The sequence below is a fragment of the Herpailurus yagouaroundi genome, unplaced genomic scaffold (genome assembly GCF_014898765.1).
Source record: "Herpailurus yagouaroundi ecotype Mexico unplaced genomic scaffold, PumYag 210, whole genome shotgun sequence".
Classification (NCBI taxonomy): domain Eukaryota; kingdom Metazoa; phylum Chordata; class Mammalia; order Carnivora; family Felidae; genus Herpailurus; species Herpailurus yagouaroundi.
In genome coordinates, this window is record NW_024412441.1 from 21517187 (window position 1) to 21529824 (window position 12638).

The 12638-nt window shown below is 40.5% G+C and overlaps 1 protein-coding gene across 11 annotated transcripts in view; it reads left to right on the top strand.

Moving 5' to 3' along the window:
- Positions 1 to 225: 225 nt before the first annotated feature.
- Positions 226 to 12638, top strand: part of MAP4K4 (mitogen-activated protein kinase kinase kinase kinase 4) — a 190346-nt gene continuing 177933 nt past the window's right edge. For all 11 annotated transcript variants that reach the window (XM_040454073.1, XM_040454078.1, XM_040454072.1 and 8 more), the window contains exon 1: positions 226 to 323. The gene's annotated coding sequence lies outside the window, so the exon portion shown is untranslated. The remainder of the gene's footprint in view (positions 324 to 12638) is intronic.

The following is a 12638-nucleotide window of genomic DNA, read 5'->3' on the forward strand; positions in this document are numbered from 1 at the left end:
CGCCGCGGGCAGAGCCGCGGGCGCGGCGGCCCCTTTGTCTGCCTGCGTCGGCATGTGCGGGGCGGCGGGGCGCGACCCTCCGCCGGCGCCCCCACCCCGCCGCCCTCCGCGGCCCCGGCGCGACCCTCGAGCTCTGGGAGACCGCGCTGGGCCAAGCCCACCTGGTTTGCAAGCGCCCTTTCTCTCCGACTGCCCCGCTTTATTTATTCATTGTTGTGCTGCTTTTAAATTCTAACCCCTCCCCTCCTCTTCTCCAGGATCCTGCTGGGATTTTTGAGCTGGTGGAAGTGGTTGGAAATGGCACCTATGGACAAGTCTATAAGGTCGGTGTGGGGCGCCGTCTTTGTTTCCCGTGGCACGTTGAAACTTCTTGTTGGGGGACGAGGAAAAGGATGATAAACACGCCGCTGACTGGAGGCCACGCCACTTGGCCAAAGTTGGGAAAGGGGTTTCGCCTTGCAGTCCTTCTGTTTTTAAACAAGAGTTTATATTCAGGCTGGCCTTAAAAGACCTCACTCATTTCCTGGCTTTGAGATAAGGAAATAAGCTACACTCTTAGGCATGCACTTTTCTTCAATAAAATGGGAAAACAGTTTTTTTTTTTTTCCTATACGGCAACCTTAATTCTTTGGTTTTCTCCAGTTCTGAGTTTGTGTGTATTAATGAGAATTCAGTATAGGGAGGCCTGGCCTATGATTATCCTGAGCCACTGCCTTGGCCTTCTTGAAAATTGTCATCGTGTTGCCTCGTTTTAATGTTTGCCAAGTGCTGAAGGTGAGGAGTTTGGTGTTACCTGCGACTTTTGAAAAACTCTATCACACATCCTATTGATAGATACATACGTATTTTGGGGAAGCAGGGAGGGGCGTGTGTTTGTGCACTAGGAGCAGGAAAGAATTACAGCGTGAGGATTATAAAATCTGAATTCCAGGAATAACCTGTTTGACAGGTGTGTAATTGAAACAGAGATGAGGGAGAGTGAGGAGTCAAGAGGATGCCCAGATTGCACACCCACCCCAGGCCTGTCTCTCCCTCTCTCTCTCTCTCTTTTTTTTTTTTTTACCCGGGGGGCCCCCCCCCAACGGTAAATGAAACTAACAAATCTGGAGACGATGAGTCTTCTCTGAGTAGCTGACACCTGATGTGACTAACAGTGCTGTTCATTTTATTCAGTGCACATTCTGGAGCGTCTGAAAGAGCTGTAGGTAATGGAGGCACAGATCTTGAAAATTTGAAACAGAATGTTAAATTTCCCGGGCCCTGATTTATTTCTTCCTATGAAACGTTTTCTATACGTAATTTACACTGGGGGTGTTTTCTAGCTGTTAGAGTGAGTACAAGGTTGGGATAGAAAAAAAAAATCTTATGAAGCAGGGCTTTGTGGTTCACCCTGAAGAATTGTCATTGTTTCATTAAAAATGGAGGGAGGGGGTTGGAAGCTGACTGTAGACGTTTTCTTAGGCCCAATTAAGTGTGGATCCTATTGTCTCTTTTATGCTTTCTGAATAGGATTTATCTGTTGATTGAACGCCTCTCCCCAGCCCCAACTTCCCCTGGCCTGGCTATGTACTGGGCTCTGTACCGGCCTGCGGTCTGAACTTGAGTCTGTTTTCTTAGGTGTTCTCAAGTGAATTAGCATGTGTTTTGTTGGTTAACTGTTGGGGCCGGGGCCAGGTTTTTGAATTTGAAAGGAAGCCCTGTTAACTCAGCCTGCTGGGCTCAACTGAATTTGGAAGACTTTGGAAAATTTTGGAAAAGATTGTGTTGCAACTCACTGAGTGGCCTGGTAACTGGCTCTAAGACGTTCTCCCCAGCCCCACTGTTTGTTTAAGCCCCAGTCGGTTTTTTTCTAGCCCAGTTTTTCTGGCCAAATCTAAGTGGTGAGTGTACTCTTCCAAGTGAGTTAGCCAAAGCTTGGTTTTGACCTGGTTACACAGTAGTTGGATTGTTTGTATCTTCCTCAGTCAGCATGGATGTGAAGGGCAGTGAAGTAAACTAGAAGCCAACAATCCATTTTTAAACCAGAAGAAGAAAGAAAGAATGAAACCTGAATGTGTATTAAGTGGCTTTCAGAGGTGGGTGTTCCTTATTGGTAGTAGTTTGGGCAGGTTCTTGTTTAAGTTTTTTTCCCTCTTCATTTCCTTTGGTTCTATCCTCTCCTTCCCCCAAGCTTTTGAAATAGATTTGCTGAGCAGTGCAGTTGGGAAGCATTTGGGATACTGGCAGTGACACAGCTCTCTGACTACAAAGTCTGTACAGTTGAGAAGAAATTCTCAAATTATGCAAACCTAACAAATTAAGAAGTCTGTGCAAAAGTGGCACACACACAAAATAGTGCCTGAGATTTTGCTCACCAGCAGTTCTATTTTATTCTGGAAAAATTAAAAAATACACAAGGAGAGAGAGTAGATCACCTAATTTGATAGTTACTAGCAGGTGACTAATCTAGTTTCATCTGTGGTCTTTCTCTCTCCATAGTGTTTTAAGGTAAAGCCTAGTTACCATTTCACTAAATGCTTCAGTATGTATCATTTTGTTTTTCAGATAATCAGATAATAATTCAGATAATGCTATTCTCAAACCTAAAAAGTTAATTCCTTAGTATCAAATACTCAGCGTTAAGGTTTTCCTGATTTTTCTTATATGTTTCCTTACTATCACAGCACTTATGAACTGATACTGGGAAGTTCAGTCTTGATAGATGATAGAAATAAGGGAGGCAGTTAATATCTCCATTTTCTTCTCCCTTTCAATGTCTAATTTTAGAACAATTTACATTATGCAGAGGAGTTTATTTAGGATTTGTTGGCGTGATTTGTATATGGTGGTTTTGGGGTTGGATTATTGACACTTAAGCACTTGTTTATTGTTGCTAAACATCCACTGGTGTGAATCGCATTTGAATGGGGAAAATATTTGTGATAATTTGTTGTTTATAAAGAAGCTTTTTTTTTTCCCCTTCACCTAACTTCAGGTAAAATATCTTTAAGTTGAACCCTGTAGCTAATTTGTTTAATTGTTATATTTTCTATTTTTTCTGTGAACTTTTTATTTTTTTAGTGACTGTGGTTGCTTATTTTGAGAAGATTGTATTTATGTGAGGTGAATGAGTAAAAAGAGGGAGTTTTCTGAGTTTTGATATGTTTTATGAAAGTGCCTTTTTTTGGGTAGTACCCCCAAATTTGGTGACAATTGATAAATAGTTTGAGTATAGTTCAAGAGTATATAACTATCTTAAAAGATTTGAAACACAGAATATATTCTATTTAGAGAAATTTAGTTTTTGCATTAGGTTTCTGAGGGATCACCATGAAGGCTATTCATAAATTAAAACCTAAGAAAAACATTGTGAATTTCAGCTTATGGGGTTTCATTCAGAATAACATTTATTTACAAAAGGAGCGTTTATAAGATGATCTTGTGCATGTTGAGTAAATCTAGTGAATTTTAGTTATTTTCATCAAAGAGGGACAGTGTGAAAAATCAAAACCAGAACAAATGCTTGTTTTTGTGTCATATTGGGTTTTATTATTGTTAATATTTATTTGACAATTTTTGTTTTTCCCTTGGGGTTACTGTTACCTTGTTATTTTGTATTTGGTGAGCATACAGTGACTAGTATTCCAAATGTCTTGACTAGGAGAAGGAAAATCCTGCTTTTGGAAAGGTACTTACTGTAGGTAGTGAGAGGGGAGGTTAGGGAGTTTAGAATCCCGCAGGTGCAATGTCTGGGGTCGGGGCTTGCTCACAGAAAGGATGGCAGCCTTTCTGGAGATTTGAACATCTTGACCCTGTCTGAACCTGTTCTTGGAGGAAAGGTAGGCTGTAGACTTTGAGTACTCTGGGTCCAAAGACGGTAAGCAGAAGCAACACAGAGTTTGCCACCTGTTAGGGCGTGGTGCTAATACTGTCCCCCTCATATACTGAAGAAAAGGGGAATGGGGGTGTGTGACAGAAGGGCTGAGGGCGACTTTGAGGTTTAGGGAGTAGTGGCATCTTGGGGGGAGAGATTATATGCTTGCCAGTTAAGGAGGGATGTCATTCTTTGAGCATTGAGGGGTCATTGAAAATTTTGTTGGGATTGGGGAACCCTTGGGAGTAAGTAGGAAACCTGATCAGATGATGTTTGGGAAAGGAGCAGGTAAGATGGTTGTCCTCAGACAGTGGTCCAGAAGACGGGAGGTAAAGGCCAAAACGGTAGTAGCAGTGGTGGTAGAGGGGAAGGGTTTGGGGCTGAATTCTTGGGCATTCTTCCTCGCTGAGGTCAACCTGCTAAATTCAGTCATTATCTGCAGGCTTTGGTCGTGTCCCTTCAAATGGGGACACTGTTTGCCCACTGGATTAGGAGGAGCCTTGGGATCTGTGAAAGTGCTAAAATTACTTTCAATTGCTCAGCAGTAGAGTGCTGTAGAAATCGTGTGGCTTTTAAAAATCATTAGTCTAACATTTTGGAGCAAACAAACTTGTGGGAGAGGGTTCTCTAAATGTTATCCCTTACGTGTGGCATCTCTTGTTCTTAACTGGAGGTAAAGGCATCCAGTGGGGCAAAATGAATTTTGAGGAACTAAACGTTTCCATTGTAAGAAGGTTTCAACTGCCGCCAAGTGGCATGTACAGACTTGTTCTGAGACTTACAGCTATGAACGCTGGAAGAATTCTGGACTTGGGTAAGGTGGGAGGAAGCCAACTCTGTTGAACATGTATTGGTGTGTAACTCTCCTAAAAATATCAACCCCAGATTTCCAAAAACTTTTTCAATTAAACAAAATCATAAAAATAAAAAGACTTATAGAAAATCCAACCACCACATAAAATCCTACTCATGGTAGTCTTAAAATTTCTTATTGCTTGAAACTTTATAATAAATGTTCATTTGCATAGCTGTAATCTTGTATTTTTGCCTTTTTCTCTTAACCAATTTTGGTTATGTATATATTTCTATGTATTGAGATAATCCAAAAATATTATTTGGGGGCACTTTTGGTGCAGTGTGTGTGTTTGTTGGTTTTGCAGACTGATACTAGCAGGGCAAAGACTTTGAAGTAATACATCCTACTTTTGAAATAATGCATCTCTGAACAGGTGTGCTAAGCCAAGGAATAAGCATCTAAGGAGTTTCATTCCCAGGGAACTAAAAATATTTAAACTGGAGATGGATGCTTTGACACATGAATTTTATACATAGTCTTTTATTTTGTTTCTTTGCTGGATTAGTAAATACTTGGTCATCTGGTTGTGAACAGCTGCTTAAGCCAAGAGATTGCCTACTCTTAGGGCATCAGATACTTTCCACTTCTTGCGTTGTATTAAATTTATGATGCCTGTGCTTCCTATCATTAGTATCAGTGCTTTCATTTTTCTGTATTCCATTCATTTTTTTAAAAATTGGTAGACAGCAAAAGAATATTTTTTTTTTAATTAAAAAAAATTTTTTTTTCAACGTTTATTTTATTTTTGGGACAGAGAGAGACAGAGCATGAACGGGGAAGGGGCAGAGAGAGGGAGACACAGAATCGGAAGCAGGCTCCAGGCTCTGAGCCATCAGCCCAGAGCCTGACGCGGGGCTCGAACTCACGGACCGTGAGATCGTGACCTGGCTGAAGTCGGACGCTTAACCGACTGCGCCACCCAGGCGCCCCAAAAAGAATATTTAAATAACTGTACAAGTGTACTGCTTTCAGACCCAGCTTGTCCAGACACTGAATCAGAACTGTTGACCAGAGGGCAGCACTAATGTGTATAATAATGTAATAATCTGGAAGGCTCACTCCCCATCTTCTATATGGGTCTGTCATGAACATTATACAAAAATGTAGACCATAGGACAGTTGGTTCTCAAAATCAAACAGTACTTATTTACAGTTTGTGATAATTTTAAGGGTTGAAACAATTGTTGGTTACCATCTTACCTTTTAAAAACAGTGCTTTAAAAACTTTCACAGATAGTGATTGCATATCATTTTACTAACTGCTTGCAAGTAGATTGCTTTTGAATGTTTACTACAAACAGACTTTTCATGAATTCAAGTTGGTCTTTTATAATACTAGTCTGCATTACCAGTGTTAAAGTATTAACATATATTATCTAATTTGGGATCAATTACTTTATGATCAGGGACTAGAGATTTCCAAGTACTTATTTAGCTTTTGGAAGATTTGGTTGGTATTTTGCTCTTACAACATGATAACAGCACAGTTGAATCAGGATATTTTGAACACATGGAGGGATGGCTAGGAGGAGAATGGAGAAAGCCAGGTGATGTATTCCCAGTGACCAATGTGGCAGCCATATGTTCTCAGGTTTAATAGTGTTACATGACTGTTCAGTGGACAAAATACAATATTCTGTTAGGCTGGTTGAGTAATAAAAGTTCGCTGGCATTATTCAGAAGAGAAGTAATGTGATGGGAGGCAGTTTTTTCTATAAGAATTTCACAAGCAAGAGTAAGTTTTAGGACTTTCCAAGTGTTTAAAATTGGGATATTAGAAATCCTGATATCTGTGTAGCATTATGAGGAACTTAAGAACTAAGTTGAGGAGATGAGATACAAAATGTTGAACCATACAAGGCTGGTTTCATGCCACTCCCATTTCTTGCTGTGCTCTTATCCCAGCTGGGCCCTGGGCACTGTTGTGCATGTTGGGTATACACATAGTGGTGAAGGAAGCAGGCAGTTTGTTTATCCTCAAGAAATTCAGGAAGGACAGGGGAATGGACACAAAATGCCAAGTATGTAACATCCACTGTAAATCCTGTAATGTGTCTGTCTCCCTAGGTCCTCCGGCCAGCATACTTGCATTCAGACACAGCACATGCGCTGGCGCATGGAACTGGCTCAGACTTGGAGTGCGCTTTTTCAGCCTCAGAAAGGCTTCTTTGTACTGTAAGATACAGTAAAAAAAAATGACTAGAAAAGTGAAATGAAAAAGTAGGTATACAAAATACCAGCCTAAGTGTTATTATTAGAATCAAAAGATACAATGTCAAATTGCAATAAGAGTTTTTACAGTTATTCTGTTTCTGAAATTATCAAGCTTTGTACCCTAGTCAGTAGACCACACTTTGAGGAGCACTGAACTGGCAGGATTGATTCTGCACGGAGACGGGAGTGGGAGGGGGGGGGCTCTTCATGAGCTCTTGGGTTGATTTGTTGCATCAGCAAGCTGGAGAATTGGGGCCATTGTCCAAGCCTAGCAGGTGTTCTCCCACCCTTGAGAAGTAGGGAACCCAGGGCACATGCTGCCCACAGCTTTGTGCATAATTTGCCTTTGAGCCCTGGGGCATCATTCTAACTATCTCAAATAGGGCCCAATGCTGACAAATTATCCTGTTACGTTAAAATAATTGAAAAAAACCACACCTGTACTTTATGACTTAAAAACTTTATTTTCATTTTATGATAAGTGGGGCCTTACAAAACCTATCAAAAGTTATGAATGCACATGGTTGCAACCAAGTGATCTAAAGTTCTCATATCAGATCATGGAGTATTCCTGTTCCCAAGAGGCATGCATCTATTTTCAGCCTTTAGTTGCTACTGCTGAATTTTACTGCTGTATTTCTAAATGATATGCTTATGTGGCTATTTCTTGATTTATCAGTTTTATGCATTTCTTGACTTCTTGTAATAGTAGTTACAGTTGTTGAACTACAGTTTTGAACTTCGATAGTAGTTGAAGATTAGCTCTTAAAACTCATCCCCTCCCTTAAATGAGTGTGTATATCATAATTTTGGGTTAAGATGATAATTGTTTATGTTATTATGAGTATGTAAATACCATTTATCTCTGAGCCACCGTCTAATAGGATTACATATCCTTTTTTAACATCCCTTCCCCCTTGCATTGGCATACGTTTTCTTTTGCTTAGTTTTCTATGTACCTGTGGTTACTTTCCCCTGCAAATGCCCTAAAAGATCAGATGCGCAGCAGAGTTACGCCTTTATCAACAATTTTTCCAAATGCTTGAATACCTCAGATAATTTATTGTTCCAGGTAACCTGTTGATTCCCCCTCCCGGGGAGGTACCTCACAGCTGGCCAGGCATGGTTGCCCCTTAGACCTGGTACATAACTGTTCTCTTGTATCATTTCTGTTTCCTGGATACAATAGTCTTCATCTTGGGTTTGCTATCTAATTTTCCTGAAGCACATCCTCCAGTAGCTTTATAAGAAAATGTGCATGGCATATAAAAGTTTCAAGTTCTTGCTTGGATGGCTGAAAATGTATTTATTTTTCTTTAACATTTTCTTTAACATGGATTAAAAAAATTTTTTTTTAATGTTTATTTTAGAGAGAGAGAGAGAGCGCGCGCAGGTGCGCACTGAAGCACGTGCACGGTAGCTGGGAAGGGGCACAGAGGCAGATGAGAATCTGAAGTAGGCTCCACCCTAACAGTGCAAAGCCCAACATGGTGCTAGAACTCACAAACTGAAATCATGACCTGAGCCAAAGTCCAACACTCAACCAACTCAGCCACCAAGGCACTCCTTTTACATTGGATTTTTATGTTATCTGGTAGAAAATATTCTGGGTTGAATACCCAGTTTTCCCTTGGAATTTTGAAGACATTTCTTTTTTGTTTGAGTGTGACCTGTTTTAAATTTCTTCTGAGAAGCTTTGGGGATACTCTATTTATTCCTGGAGTTCTTAGGTTTTATGAGTGTCTTTATCATTCACTGATCTGCATACTTAGTTAATTCTTTTTCTTTTTATCTGGAGATGTCCTTTTTTTTCCTGGGAAATACTTTTGTTCTCACCTCCAAGGAACGTCTCTGCTTTCTCTTTCTGGAAGTTCTTTTTTTTTTTTTTTTTTTTCTGTGTTTAAGTACCAGAGCAGTGCCAGGCACAGCCCAGGTGCTTTCTTTATTTTTTGAAGCTTATTTATTTTGAGACAACGAGAGAGAGAAAATGTGTGCACACTTGTGAGGAAGAGGGGTAGAGAGAGGGAGACACCCAAGCAGGCTCTGTCAGTGTGGAGCCTGATGCAGGGCTCTAAACCAAAAACCGTGAAATCATGACCTGAGCTAAAATCAAGCCATCCAGGTGCCCCTCTTTCTGGAAGTTCTATTAGTCATCTCTTCAATTTATTTTATCTTTTACTTTTTTTTTTTTTGTCTTTTTGCTCTGTTACTATGTGTTTGACTTTACATTTCAGTATATCTATTGAGTTTTTAGCTTTATTGTATTTTTAATTTATATGAGCAGCTCTCTTTCATATTTTTTGTTTTTGACTGCATCTATTCTCTTGTGGATATATCTCCTCTATCTGAGGATATTGAGTATAGGATTTTTTTGCTAGGTTGATTTTGTTGTTTTCTTGTCCTTCTGCATTTATTTTCCTGGTTTTTTTTCCAGATTTTATTTTTTCCATTTGTTTATTTTGGTCTCTGTGTTTAATGCTAAAGATTTTTCTTAAATGCCCAGGTATTTCGTAACTCTGCTCATATTTAAGAGTAAGGCACTAGAGGTGAAATTGGAGGCTCAGTGTGTATGGGCAGGAGGCTGTTTGGTGATATTTCAATGTAAGCAGGATCAGTATGTTCTCATGGATGGGGAAACCCACTTCTCAATACCTGTAGATCTTTTCCTTGGAGTCACTTTTTCTCTAAGAACACTCAGAGGCCTTTCTTGCCTATGGGCTATCTGTCTATTTATTGGAGTTCTGGGGTTCAGGGTGGAGGAATAAGGCTGGAGCTCTGCAGTCTACTATCTTAACTTTTCAACCCTGTGTTGCAGTACTTTGTCTTATGTCCTCTCATCTGGAGCATTTCTCCTTCAGTTTCTTCAGAGTTTAATCTTTGGTTTCTTATGGGTATGGTGTGATGTGAAATAGACACCAGACTGTGAGACAGAGGAAGAGGTTCTGGGGCATTCAGTGACTAAATACTAGCGCTCTTGCTTTTAGCCATATATTTTGTCGTGTCAGTTGCTTCCAGATAATGATCTTCTTAGGGTTCTGTGGGGCTTATTACCTCACTTGGTGTCCTTCTCAGCAGGTACTTAAGTTGTAATGTTTTCCTCTTCAGTAAATGAATTGCTGCCCCATCTGTTTTTTTGCTGTCAAAACCTGATAGAAATGATTTCTGCTGTCATCCCTTCCCCTTTATCTCTTAATTCTTCTGTTTACCTTAAGATCATTTTCATGGAATTAACGTGCATGAGTCATGTGATCAGTCCACCAGACTGGAAGTTAACTAGAAGTTGTATCTGATTTAAAATTTTTTTTTTGTCAATGTTTATTTATTTTTGGGACAGAGATAGACAGAGAATGAACGGGGGAGGGGCAGAGAGAGAGGGAGACACAGAATCGGAAACAGGCTCCAGGCTCTGAGCCATCAGCCCAGAGCCTGACGCGGGGCTCGAACTCACGGACCGCAAGATCGTGACCTGGCTGAAGTCAGACGCTTAACCGACTGCGCCACCCAGGCGCCCCCTATCTGATTTTAAACTTATCTTTGATTTTAAACTTAGGATTTTACTCAGGCGTTTGCTTCTTTTCGTCCAGAGCAATAACAAAAACACAACAGCAACAATATTGAAAACATTGCCTGAGTGCATGATGTCTGGGCTGATACTTAATTTGGGAGATGCAAGCCCAGGGAGATGAGGAAAGCAAGGCAAGGTGCAGAGCAGGGTGATGTTATGTATCACAAGTTTTGCTGCTGCTCTGAGTAAGCCTTGAAGAAGAGAGATTTTTTGTCTTGAAGACGAGAAGTTTGCTAAACGTGTTTGTTTGGGTTTTCCTGACCCCTTTCTTGAGGTGTATTTTATGTCGTGAAATATACCCATTGTAAGTTTACATTTCAATGATTTTTATTTTTATTTTTTAAAATTTTTATTTTGTGAGAGAGAGAGAGAGAGAGTGCACACACGTGTGTGAGCTGAGAAGGGTCAGAGAGAGAGGGAGACAGAGGATCTAAAGTGGGCTCTGAGCTAATAGCAGAGAGCCCACTGCGGGGGTCGAACTCCCAATCCATGAGATCATGACCTGAGCTGAAGTCAGACGCTTAACTGACTGACCCACCCAGGCATCCTTACATTTCACTGATTTTTAATAAATTTGCTGAGTGGTGCAACCATCATCACAGGTCAGTATTAGGATATTTTCATACCCTAGCAGGATCCCTTATAAGTATTTACAGTTAATCCCTATTTCAGCCCAGAACCCCGGACAACTACTAGTCTATTTTATGTCTATATATTTGCCTTTTTTGAGCATTTCTTACACTACATGAAATCATACAGTATGTAGTCTCTTGCATCTATTTTCTTTCTTTTTTAATTTTTAATGTTTATTATTTTTGAGAGAGAGAGAGACAGAGAGATGGAATGTGAGTGGGGAGGAGCAAAGAGGGGGGAGACACAGAATCCGAAGCAGGTTCCAGGCTCTGAGCTGTCAGCACAGAGCCCAATGTGGGGCTCAAACTCACCAACCGGGAGATCATGACCTGAGCCAAAGTCAGAGGCTTAACTGACAGAACCACCCAGGCAAGCCTCTTGCATCTGTTTTCTTATACTTTGCATAATGTTTTTGAGGTTCATCCACACTGCTAAGTATGGTAGTTTGTTCCTTTTTATTGCTGAATAGTTTTCCAGTGTATGGATAATGCTGTGTTTTGTCTATTCACTAGTTGATGGAACTTGCTGTGGTTTTTAGTTTCTGGCTGTTGTGAGTAATGCATTCAGCAGGTGTTTTGGCCTGACACCCTGGGCTTGTTCAGAAGAGCTGTGCAATTGGACTGTATCTTGGAACCTTATGTAGAATGGAGTGGGGATTTATCTGCCTGGCTCTTCCTATTTGTCAGCAGTATAACCAAACACCTCCCAGTTCTGATCACCCTGCGTGCCTGTCTGCTTCCCTGAAGCCTGTACCTTCCCCACTCTGATTATTTGTCATCCTTGGGTTTAAGTCATTTCTTTAAACATGAGTACAGTTTCTTATCTCTGTAAAGACAAACTGTTCACTATCAGTGATGTCATTGGTAATAAGAACCAGGCTAAACCAGTTTTTCTTTCTCACTGTTTTTTGGGGGGATTCCAATGTGCAGTAGCCAGCCCATTTGCCATGTGATGCTAAATACAGGAGTGTTCTTTCATCCTTGGCAGAAGCTATTGACTCACCAGGATTTAAAAAAAGCAAAACAATCTATAATCTTTGGCCAAAGGATGTATAGCAAGTTAAATATAAATGATTTGTTATGTCATATTGGGGAATATGATTATTCATTTGATTTGCTTCAAGTATACCTTTTAGAGTATTTTTCTCACCTTTTATTCTTCTAAGTACTTCTATATGTTTTTTAAAGGAACTTACTGCATTAAAATCAGATCTAATTAAATTTAATTATGTATACTTTTTGGAAATTCTTGTGCTTAGAACTTTCATTCTTTTTTAAAATTTTTTTTTCAACGTTTTTTATTTATTTTTGGGACAGAGAGAGACAGAGCATGAACGGGGGAGGGGCAGAGAGAGAGGGAGACACAGAATCGGAAACAGGCTCCAGGCTCCGAGCCATCAGCCCAGAGCCTGACGCGGGGCTCGAACTCACGGACCGCGAGATCGTGACCTGGCTGAAGTCGGACGCTTAACTGACTGCGCCACCCAGGCGCCCCAGAACTTTCATTCTTATCTGCTA